This window comes from Sus scrofa, chromosome 2, assembly GCF_000003025.6.
Source record: "Sus scrofa isolate TJ Tabasco breed Duroc chromosome 2, Sscrofa11.1, whole genome shotgun sequence".
Taxonomy (NCBI): Eukaryota; Metazoa; Chordata; class Mammalia; order Artiodactyla; family Suidae; genus Sus; species Sus scrofa.
Window position 1 is genome coordinate 19,788,855 of NC_010444.4, and position 12,512 is coordinate 19,801,366.

Genomic DNA, 12,512 nt, shown 5'->3' on the forward strand with positions numbered 1-12,512 from the left:
GACACCTTGATGAAGTCCTACCACACTGTCACATAGGAGGAGGGTCCCCTCAAGGAGGTAGAGTAAATGCTGGTTAGGTGCGATGGTGCAAGTGTCCTTAAAGCCTATAGTCTAGTTTTCTGTTCCCAATTCTAATACCTTTTCTGTGATAGCAATAGATTTTTACCCTTTGGAATCAGCAGCACAAAAGACACATACATATTGGCAGTTAGTTTATACAATTTGAGACATGAGCTAGAGAGTTAGAACTCCTTTAGAATTATGTTAAGATGCATGTACCCTGCTCTCATCAATAACCTCACCCCCTGACCACTGTTTCATGTTTGTGAGGACCAGTCAAATTGCTTTGGGTGGTCTCATTCTAGAGAGAATGAAATACAGGATAATTGGCAAAAGTAATAATACCACTGTCCCAGAAAGGATAAGTCATGTGTAAATGGTAAGCTGTATTGTAACAAGGTAATATGTTCTCCAGATTTAATTAGCCTGGAATGTGAGTTATAACTTCTTTGTGAAGGAGGGGATTAATTAAATTCTTTGCAGGAGGGAAAAAGCAATCTGAAAATTTTCAACACAAATAGTTAGTTTTTTTTCATATTAATTAAAGCCAGTTCTCATTATTTAAACCTTAGGGCCATCATTGCTAATCTTTATTTTTGCAAGTAGAAGACAAGGCAAATGGAAGGAGGAAATAAATTAGAAGAAGAAACAAAAAGATAAGGAAATACAGAAGATTCAATAAACTTTAACTTTCTGGCAGTGATATCTATAGCCCACCACTTATTCCTTCATAAGTATCAATGTGGGGGAGGAAAAATAATTTTCCATCTACCCTTTTAGGTTCTTGTCTAAGACACTTCCTGTAATAAATGACAGATTAATAGGAGAAAAACAAGGAGAAATTTAATAACATGTATACCTCCTGTCTGCATGGAAGAGACCCAGAAAAACTGAATAACTCTCCAAAAAATAGGCCAAGCTACCACCTCAAATAACATCTAAAGACAAAAGAAGATGTTGGGACTGGTGGGAGAACCAGTTATATGGGGGCTGTCAGGAAAGCACAGTAAACAAGGGTATGGCTGTTATGCAGAATTAAGTCCCTGCCTTCTCCACAGATAAGAGTTTCCAGAAACTTGATCATCCTCCTTTTCTGGTACAGAGAGAAAGATACCCATACAAGTGAACATTTGCCTTATAAGTGTAAATACCTCTTACAAAGAGTAAATTTTACTGGTTTTCAGAGCTTCTATTTATGTGCAATTTCTAAAAATAACCAACACAAGTAATCAGTATGCCAAAGAGGACCATTTGGAGTGGCAGTTTCTGTTCTCCTTCACCAATCAACAAGTTTTCTAAGGGAACCAAAACAGAAAAAATAATAAATGCCTAACTCTGAAGCTATCTGCATTATTTTACTTATTGAATTTATTAAATAACAGGTTTATTTGTTTCCAGGATTGGTGGTCAGAATAAATACCTTTTTTTTTTTTTTTTTTTTTTTGGTTATGCCCATGGCACATGGAAGGTCTCAGGCCAGGGACTGAATCAGTCCCTTGTGGCAACAAAGAATCCTTAACCCACTGCACTGGGCAGGGGATCAAATGAGTGCCTCAGGAGTGACCTGAGCTGCCGCAGAGACAACTTCAGATCCTTAATCTGATGTGCCAAAGTGGGAACTCCTTAAATACACTAAATTTCCTTACCTACTCATTTGCCCAGACCCAGAAGTTATCATGGAATGGTAAATTTATATGACTTTGAAGTAAGATATCTGGTTCATTTATTTAGTCCTTGATATTTACATAGGCTTGGGAACATTTGTTAACCTCTGAGCCTCAGTGAAATCATTAGTAAAATAGTGATTATAATTCTGGTGATAATGATTTCTGTAGGTTTATTGAAAAATGAGTATGTGAAAACTTTCATACATATTGGGTAATTGCAAACATTTCTTCAAATTTGCTCATAGTGCCATAGGGAATACAGATATTTAAGACCACATCAGTAATTTAAGTTCTAACTCATAAATGAAATAACACAATGAATCAGTCAGAATAGACTCCCTTAAATCATAAGTTTTATCCAATGTAAAGCTTTATTAATAAAGTCATTGTATAGGAGTAACCAGAAAGTCCCTAGGACCACACTTCCCCAGGTTCCTATTTTTCATTTCAGAGGTACAGTAACCTTGTTTTTTGGTCTCTTTAGGCCCACACCCATGGCATATGGAGATTCCCAGGCTAGGGGCTGAATTGGCGCTGCGGACACTGGCCTACACCACAGCCATAGCAGTGCTGGATCTGAGCTGCGTCTGCGACCCACACCACAGCTCACAGCAGCGTCAGATCCTTAACCCACTGAGTGAGGCCAGGGATCAAACCCACATCCTTATGGGTACTAGTAGGGTTCGCTAACCACTGAGCCCTGACGGAAACTCCGATTAACATGAAATTCTTAAACAATATGAGTGGCTTACATCACTGACTCAGAAGATGGCTATCTCAGACATGAAAAATTTCCATGTTCTACTCAATGAAGTGGGTCGTATGATGTTTTCTAGGAAAATATGTTTTCTTTTACAATTGTGAAAAAAATGTCAATAAATTAAAATTAAAATCTTCTGCTCTGCAAAAGATAAGAGAGTGAAAAGACATGCCACGGACTGGCATGTTAAGAGAGTGAAAAGACATGCCACGGATATTTAAAGATATATATCTGATATAAGACTTGCATCCAAAATATGTGAAAGCATCATAAAACTCAATGATAAGAAAACAACCCAATTAATTATGGGTGAAAGATCTGAATAAATACCCCACAAAAGAAGATATACAGAGGGAAATATGCATATAAGAAGGTATTCCATACCATATTTTATTAGGCAATTGCAAATTAACAAGAGATATCACTATATATCTGTTAGTGTATCTAAAAGCCAAAACACTGAAACACCAAATGTTGGTGAGGATGTGGAGCAGCAGAAACTCTGAACTGTCATTGCTGGGAATGCCAAATGATACAGCCACACCGAAAAACATTTTGAGAATTTCTTACAAACCTAAACATATTCTTATCATATGGAATATCAATTGTGCTCCTAGATATTAACCCACTTAGTTGAATATATATTTCCAAAAAACCCGCAACTGCTTGTGTATATTTATTGCAACTTTTTATACAGTTGCCAAGAACTGGATATAACCAAGATGTTCTTCGATAGTTGAATGAATCAACCAACTCTGGTATATCCATTCAATGGATTATTAGTCAACAATAAAAAGAAACATGCTATCAAGCCTAAAAGACATGTGGGAACACTAAGTAGACATTTCTACAAGAAAGAATCCAGTCTTAAAAGGTTGCATATTGGATGATTCAGATTATATGATATTCGGGAAAAGACATTGAATGAAGTAAAAAGATAAATGATTTCCAAGTTTTCAAAGTTCAGGACATGTGAAAGATGAAGGACAGGGGACTTTTATGATGGTGAAACTATTCCTTAGCATACATGTATCATATATCACAGTATGTATTTTGAAAATGCATAGAACTTTACAGCACAAATAATACACTCTAATGTATATGCAAATTTAAAAAATTATTTAGGATCTCAAGGTATCATAGGAAAAATGTAGACTGTACCAAATATATCCATCTGTGTTACAAATGTGTGAAACAACCTCAGTGAAGAAGGTAAAGGGGCAAAAGTGCTGACCCAAGTAACTTTGGAAATGAATGGAACCTAGAATACTAAAGACAAAAAAATAAAATAAACTGCATAGGCTCACTATACCGTGGTTGACAAGATTGTTTCCCTTGGGACGAGGGGTTAACACTTCTGATTCTTGTGTACATGTATACTGGAATTGAAGAATTAAGCAAATGGATGGTGGATTGTGGGAGCCAGGTTTCACTCTGTGGTGGTGGGGATTTGTAGATGTGCAGGAGAAAGGAGGCTGAAATAATCCATGTGGTAATGCATTAGATACATTTTGTTTATATGTGTATATACATGAGTTAGTTACATATGTATTTCTTTTCTATGTCTGTTGAGAAGGTCTAGAAGAAATGGCACTGCAGTAGCAATGTGCGTACCTACTACCCAGATCTTTATTTCTGGTACCTTTTACTAGAAAAAGAGAACCAGTGGTCCCTGGAGAAATGACTGATTCTAGGCACTATGTGAGATGATCCTGGAACAGAGTATAGTGTCAGAAAATATGCAATTGTTCAAACAAAGAAACTGCACTAATGGGGGTGTATCAAAGAAGCACAGGCACCAACTGAAAGAACTCCTAAAGGTCAGGACTGGAATAACTTGAGCAACAAAAATAAATGACATAGTATCGGGTTAGAACCCAAAGTATAAAATAAATATCCTTGAATCCACATAGATATAAACACTTTACTAAATTTAAAAAAAAGGGAGAAAGAGACAAATCTATGCAGCAGAATTCTAAATAAATTATGTAGGTTCTCTGTCCTCAAAGAGAGGGAGCGCAAATCTCCAGTTTTTCAATGTGTATAGTGACTTGCTTCCAAAGAGGACACTATGGAAAAGGGAGAAACAAGTGTATTTTACAGTGCAGAAATCTGACAAACACTGCCTCAGTCAGATGATCAAAGTCAACCTCCACAGTCATAAAACATGCTGATGGTATGTACCTTTGATATGATAGGAATTAATGCATGAAAATGTATACAGTGTTTGAGTGCTTTTTTATAGTGCTGGGGCCAGCAAATTTGCCTTCATCTGTATACCATAGAATTCTTTTTAACTTAAGAAAAAACTATCACTTTGGACTAAGTGACTTTTCATTGTTTCCTCTCAATTGCATTTTAATAGCATACTAAAGAAATCCAGAATTTTTCTGTTCTTTGATAAGCATGCCTGTGAAAAATGTAAACTGCAGTTGGTCATTTCTCGTCTTCAGAAGCACAATTCTGAAAACTGTCTTTATCTGCCATAAAGAAAATCTTCCTTAGCCTCTTTTTTTCTTCTTCTTTTTAGTAGAAAAATCTTTTCAGGTTAAGAGGATCATTTCCTTCTCATTACTCGAAACAGAAACAAGGTTCCATGAGGCAATGAATTTCTGTTCTTTTGTTGCTGCTGCTGCAGTATTCCCATCATCTAAATAAGTACCTGTCAAAAAGAGAAGATGCTCAGTATTTAATAGATCAGTGCATCATTGTATTGCATGCATTTGCCTTTTAAATACTTCCCTCTACCTGGAGAGATGCTAATTGAAGTTATGGAAGTGGCTGGGATTGTTATGTTAAAAGAGATTCTTGGTGTATCTCTGTACTTTGGGTTGAATGAGGAAGAAATAGCGGAAAAATACCTTTAGATAGTATCAAAGAACTGGAAGAGCACTCAGATAATGTAGTGTCAGGGCATCCCAGGGAGGCCAGCATTTCAACAATGAGGTCCTCAATAGTGAATACGTCAGAGAAGAATGAAAAGCAAGCAGGCTGCTAGATTTGTTGATGTGGAAGACAATGATGGATTTTGAGAGAGCATTTCAATGATGGTAATAAACCACACAGATCCTAAAGTGTTAGTAAGAACCATTGGAAACTGAGGTAGTGAGTGAAGAATTTACTCATTACTTCATGGTTGTATGTACGTATGTAAGGTCATATATACTATGCTTCAAATATTTCTTGGCACACAGTAAATGTTGTTGCTATTCCTTATACATTATAATAATCACTGTTTCAAGTGTCTTGAATAGTTTAAGCTCAAAAGTGAGAACATGTACATTATATATTGTTCATGTAGTCTCAGTGGTCCTTCACAGCCTCAAGCATAGTGCTGAGAGTGCAACACACTTTTATATAGACTGTTCATTTCACTTGTCATATTAATTATTCTATATTCTGATTCCCTTTTTCTTGACATCCACAGTAGTCTTACTTCTGCTGCAAAATAATGGATAAATTATACTTAAATGTATAGAAATAATAATTTATATTAGAGGTTAACATCTCTATTTATTAAACAGAAAAAAAATGTCACAGTAGTTTGGGAATAGTATACAATAGTCCAGAATTCATTTGTGAATCCTTGTATAGTTAAAGTGGATCACTTTAACTGTCATCATTTTAACAAATTTCACAGCAACTCCATGAGGAAGCCAGGTCTAATACTATCAATTTTTGGAGATGGTAATAAAGTTTATAATTAGGTTTGGATTTAGATAACTTTTTTTTCCGTTATTATTCACTGTTTGTATGAGATTAGTCAATTCACTTAACCATTTCTAGTTTTAGTCTCTTAACCTGTAAAACAGGTGAGGAATTTTATGTCTACCTCATGGACTCATTGAGACAATTGAGTGAATTAATCAAATGCTCAAAAAACGGACCTTTCTTTCTATTGCCATATCACGTGCAAGCAGATACAGACAATTCTGAACTGACTAAAAAGAAATATGGAAACAAATAGAATACGTACTTGTAAAATATAGTAGCTGAGATTAAATTTAATCCTTTGGATGCTGAAAAATTTTTCTTGTACCTTCAGTCACCTTGATATTTAGAAGTGATAACATTTGATATATCCTGTATTTATTACATATTGCACTTGATTTTCAGGTTCCTAAATTTATTCAAGGGTATTTTAATAATCATTCTGCTGAAAATCTAATGCAGTTTAAGTCTCTCTAAAGGTAGATTTCTACCCTCTTAATAATAGCATAGAGAAATTACTCAGAAGCTCCTTTTATTCCACAGTATCTCAAAAATTGAGAACAGGTAATGAGAATGTATTCTCAGTCTTAATGTAGTAATCCCCAGTGGAGATCTTCACATTTTTAATTATTTAACGATGTCATTTAAATATTATCTGTCCGCTATGAATATTTCATGTTCATCAAAAATTCCCTAAAAAAGTAAAAATAACCTGTACATTTGTTAAAGAAGACAGTATCGATAATAGCATCCAAATGGTATTTCGCTGCCTTTGGCAAGGGGAATAGATTTTAATCCAATGGTTCCAATCAATCATTTAAAGTTTTTGTAAGAGTACACAGACTGAGGGCATGTTAACCAAAAGAATCTTGGAAATAGGGCTTGAATAATGAAATAGGACTGGAAATAAGCTCTGTCTCAAGATTGGATATCCTTCAGGAACAGGTAGAAGAATCTCTAAACGTCGGAGCTGAACCATCTCCATTGACATGACCAGTGTGAACATGTGTCATGGACTGAATTATATTCACCACAAATTTATATGTTGTAGCTCTAATTTCCAATGTGCCTTTATTCAGAGATATGGATTTTGAAGAGATAATTAAGGTTACATGAGAGTGAGGTACTAATTCAGTAATGACTTGCATCCTTTATGAAAAAGAAGAGACATCAAGGATATGTACCTATAGAGAAAAGGCCATGTGGACACAGCCAGAAGGTGGGCATCGGCAAGCCAAGGAAAGAAGTCTCAGAAGAAACCACCTTGATCTTAGACTTTCAGCCTCCAGATTTGTGATAAAATAAATTTTTGTTAAGCCACTCAGTCTGAGGTATTTTGTTATGGCAGCCCTAGCAAACTAACATGACCTGTTTCCATGAGAAGGCATCATGATCTGTGGACTATCACGAGCGGCAGAGTGAAGTTAAACAATCATGGCAAATATAGTTAAATAATGTAAGTTAGTATACATGGAACATCTGGTATGTGTTGGGTGGTTGAGACAGATGCCTTTTATCTCCAGATCAAACCTTTTAATGTTGGTATTTTTAGTCTTAGGATGCATATGTGAAGACTAAATATTGGAAGAATCAAATAACTTCCCCAAATCAAATTGATGAAAAGTAATTGATAGAAAATTAGAACTAAAGTGATAACCTTGTCATTACATCATAATTTCACTGTGTGAATTTCATGTAATTCTGGCTTTGGCTCAGTTTTCTTACTCTCTCCTCAGTCTCTCTTTCTCTTTCCTGCTTTCGCTTTTTCTCCCCACCATGCCCTCCCCTGTCCCCCGCATTTCTCTCTCTCTCTCTCTCTCTCATTCTTTCTTGTCTCTCCTACTCTGCTGTAGTTCTTGCTCAGGCATTGTCTATGCCTAGGAAATTTAATGTTCTCAGCTGAATACCTCCTTCCAGTTTGCAGAGTGAGAGACCAAGCAGTAGGGAATAGAGTCAGGAAGGACTTTGTTGTGCCTCTTTGATTATTTCCTGAGAAAAACTTACATCAACTCACCCTATAACCTATTTTGCCTGCTTCTAACTTTCTTTTCAGTTGTTGTTTTACCTTGGCAACAAAGTCAGAAACTTTAAGTGCATTAGTCTCATTGTTAATTTAATTAAAATGCAGCTTTTCATTGCGTCAGAAAGCAATCAACTGACTCTCCTGTCTTTGAGGAAACAAGTGACAAGTTGGAAACTATTCTTTTCAATAGTTTTGAAAAGAAAACTATTGGTAGAGCTTTTGAGGGTTATCAGGAGAGGAAGGTGTTAGGAAGCTGTGTTTTTGGAAGAGAAAGCAGACAGTTAATAGTGGGCATGTTGGCCTTTGCTCTTTCTACTGTTTCTCTTTCAATTTTACCCCCTTTCCTCCTCCCTCCTCCCCGTCTCCTCTCCTTGGCCTCCTCTCCCATAAAGGTACCCCTTCTCTGGAAACCAGAGTCTTGGAATGCATGAAATTGAGCAATTACAGATGCGCCATCTTGGCAATTTTTTCAACATTTTATATTGTTTTGGACTAGAGAAATTTTGATGCAAGTGGCTCAAGATGCTTCTACTCATTGATACAATGTTTACATGTATTTTCCCTTTTACTATTTGTAACAGCCCAAAAGAATTGTCACATGGATTAGTCCCACTGGTCAGATGTAGAAATTGTGTCATGAAGAGGTTAATTTACATGTTAGAGACCACATAACCTTAAAGGTAAACTTTAGTAGCCTTAATCTATAAATAGATTTGCTTCTTTATAGTACATTTTGACTGATATGCAATTTATAATGCTCATTTTATAAAATGAGACAGTAACAACTTCCTTCTTAAATGTGCAGTAAGCAACAGATTTTCTAAATTTAAGCTATTCAAAATTGAGTTTATCTGTTCGCTTCTTAAATTTGGTAATACTAACTTCTTAGATACAGACAAATGAGTTCCTTACTAAATCTAGAAATATGGGACGCAATATGAGTATTAGACTATCATATCCAAAAAAGAGAATATGGTAAATTTACTCCTCTTATTCGTACTTGACCTATATTATATTGTCAGATGTGTACGTGGCTGTGTATATCTTCTTTTGAGGGTTGGGGGAGGAAGAGTTTATAATTAATGATTAAGAGCATACACTTTGGGGTATAAATATCTCAGTTAAGTTAGTAGTAAACATTTCATCTTGGACAAGCTGCTTACCCATTTAGGTCTCAACTTCCTAATTGAGAACAGAGAAATTAATGGTACTTGCAATATTGAGTTCTTGTGAAATTAAGTGATAGGATGCATGTAAAACATTTAACACTTACCAGATCTTAGTTATTCATGAATAGTTGGCTATTTTTCTTTCCATAGCACTTTATTGCTAGATTGTTTATTCTGTGCAAACGGTGGAAACAAATTAAGTTCTCATGGGAATAAAAGATTGTCATGCTTATGGGATATGTATCATTTAGATGCACTAAAAATAATGTTAGTAATGTTTTGATTGTCAGCAGTTGGTTGTCAAAAATTAGCATTTCTTAGCAAAAGGCATTTCAAACCTTGGTTGTCAAGAGTTGTAAGATAATCAGAGTTTGAGTTGCTTCTTCTTGAGTTAGAAAGGAAACTACAAAGTATTATATGGAGCACTTCAAAGTGGCTTCCACCAGGGAAGATAATATTCCTATTGAGGATCCATAGTACACAATCTATTCAAGACTGTCACTCCTGTCTAACTACACACACATACATCCAGAGTATATGGACATATCAGTGTAAATAAAGAGGATATTTTCTTTATCTGGCTAAATAACAATTACATTTTCTGATTATGGAAGTTTATTAATTCCCTAGAATACATGTAATACACAGAAAAAAAAGCATAAAGAAAAAATTATCCATTAACCTTATCATCAAAAATTGTCTTTTGTGAAAAAAAAGACCACCCAAATGAGAACAAAGACTAGCTAGAACTTTGTATAGCAAGGGAAATAGCCACTATCACTTTTGTTCAGTAGAGACTCAGAGACAGGCAAAGGGGTGGGAAAGCTTGCTAGTTAAAAATGGAAAAGGCATTAGGAATGCTTTGAAGAAGCACTTTTGGCATGGAGAAACTAACTGTAGGTGAGCTAATTAGAAGTGGGCATCTTACGGGACTGGTTAGAGGTAGATATTTGGCTTTCCCTGGTTGGTCTCCTAAGTTGGAAGTGGGACTAAAAATTAGGGAAGCTGTCACTTATTACTCACATCTTAGCTATGTTGTTTGTCAATTATGGTTGTTATTGTTTGGCTTCCTGGATTTTTGCCTGACCTTACAAACTGATTTGTAGATAAGTAGTCCGATTTCCTGGCGTGGTTGCTGCTGATTGTGGGCCAGATTTCTGGTTTTATATATGATATGGCCATTGTCCATCTATATATTCAGTCTCTCATCATAGTTAATACAGTGCGTTTTATTCCAGATCTCCTCATCCCACTGCCAGATATGTGTTTTATTGTGGAGTGACTAACAATTTTTATAGGTAGAAAAATGTGTATTAATCATTAAGTATTCACTTCCTCAAAGAATTATGTCAGTGGCTTTACTTATTGTATATGCAGAGCACCTATTATGTGGCAGGTTCTAATGGGTCCAATAAGTTAATGACGGCAGAGTTTCTTACTTCAGAGAACCTAAAATTTTGTGGGAGTGGACATGATATGGGTCTAGATGTCCTTTTTGCTTAACCATTTTCCACGAATGACGTCAAGCACTTATAGCTGAAGTAATTATGTATTAATTTATGGTCTTTGACCCACAAAATCATAGAGGGCTGTTAAACAGAGAAATATCCAAGTTGAGAATGTGTAATGCTCAAATTTAAATGTGTTTAAAAAAATGAACATAATTCCATATTTCAAACTGAAATAATTAGGTCTCTGAAAAAGTCTGTAATTAGGATATCATTTGAATTTGGAGTTAATATTGCAGATAGCAAATTATTGCTTATTTCAGATGAATTTTAGTAGTTTAATCAAATGCAGTTGAATTCAGTTGGATGTTCTCAATGTGCTATATTGTTTTTATTAATGAAGATTAATTTAAACTTGGATTACGTAATTTGCCTGTGTATACAAAGTTAAATTTATAACTGCTATTAAATACTGACTCAAGAGAATCATGAATGCAGAATTGCAAATGAATTTAATTTATATAGCCCCCAAGTTAAATCCTCACATATGTTAAATATGTACAAATATTTGTAGCATTTATGATTTTTATGTGGAAATCATTCATATTTATTTTGAATGATTGATGACATTAGTTCCCTGAGAATTGATTATTCTAGAAATCAGCAAATCCTGAATTAATCTCTTTGTTTTTGAGTTATGTAATGTTAAAAATTTTTTTTCAATTTAAATGATTTTTTATTTATTTATTTATTTATTTTTATTTTCCCACTGTATAGCAAGGGGGTCAGGTTATCCTTACATGTATACATTGCAATTACAGTTTTTCCCCCACCCTTTCTTCTGTTGCAACATGAGTATCTAGACATAGTTCTCAATGCTATTCAGCAGGATCTCCTTGTAAATCTATTCTAAGTTGTGTCTGATAACTCCAAGCTCCCGATCCCTCCCACTCCCTCCCCCTCCCATCAGGCAGCCACAAGTCTCTTCTCCAAGTCCATGATTTTCTTTTCTGAGGAGATGTTCATTTGTGCTGGATATTAGATTCCAGTTATAAGTGATATCATATGGTATTTGTCTTTGTCTTTCTGGCTCATTTCACTCAGGATGAGATTCTCTAGTTCCATCCATGTTGCTGCAAATGGCATTATGTCATCATTCTTTTTTATGGCTGAGTAGTATTCCATTGTGTATATATACCACATCTTCCAAATCCAATCATCTGTCGATGGACATTTGGGTTGTTTCCATGTCCTGGCTATTGTGAATAGTGCTGCAATGAACATGCGGGTGCAAGTGTCTCTTTTAAGTAGAGCTTTGTCTGGATAGATGCCCAAGAGTGGGATTGCAGGGTCATATGGAAGTTCTAGGTATAGATTTCTAAGGTATCTCCAAACTGTTCTCCATAGTGGCTGTACCCAGTTTACATTCCCACCAACAGTGCAGGAGGGTTCCCTTTTCTCCACAGCCCCTCCATAAAATGAGTTTTTATCCTATAAGGTACTGTGTTGAAAATAAAATATGAGTGTGTGTGTGTGTGTGTGTGCACTCACATGAATGGTTGTATAGTATATCTTTTAGGCTGGTATAATCTTTTATCACTGAGAAGATTAAGTTCAGGGATATATATTAGCAAAGGTTATTTATTAACTTTGGAAACCATTCTAGAAACCCAG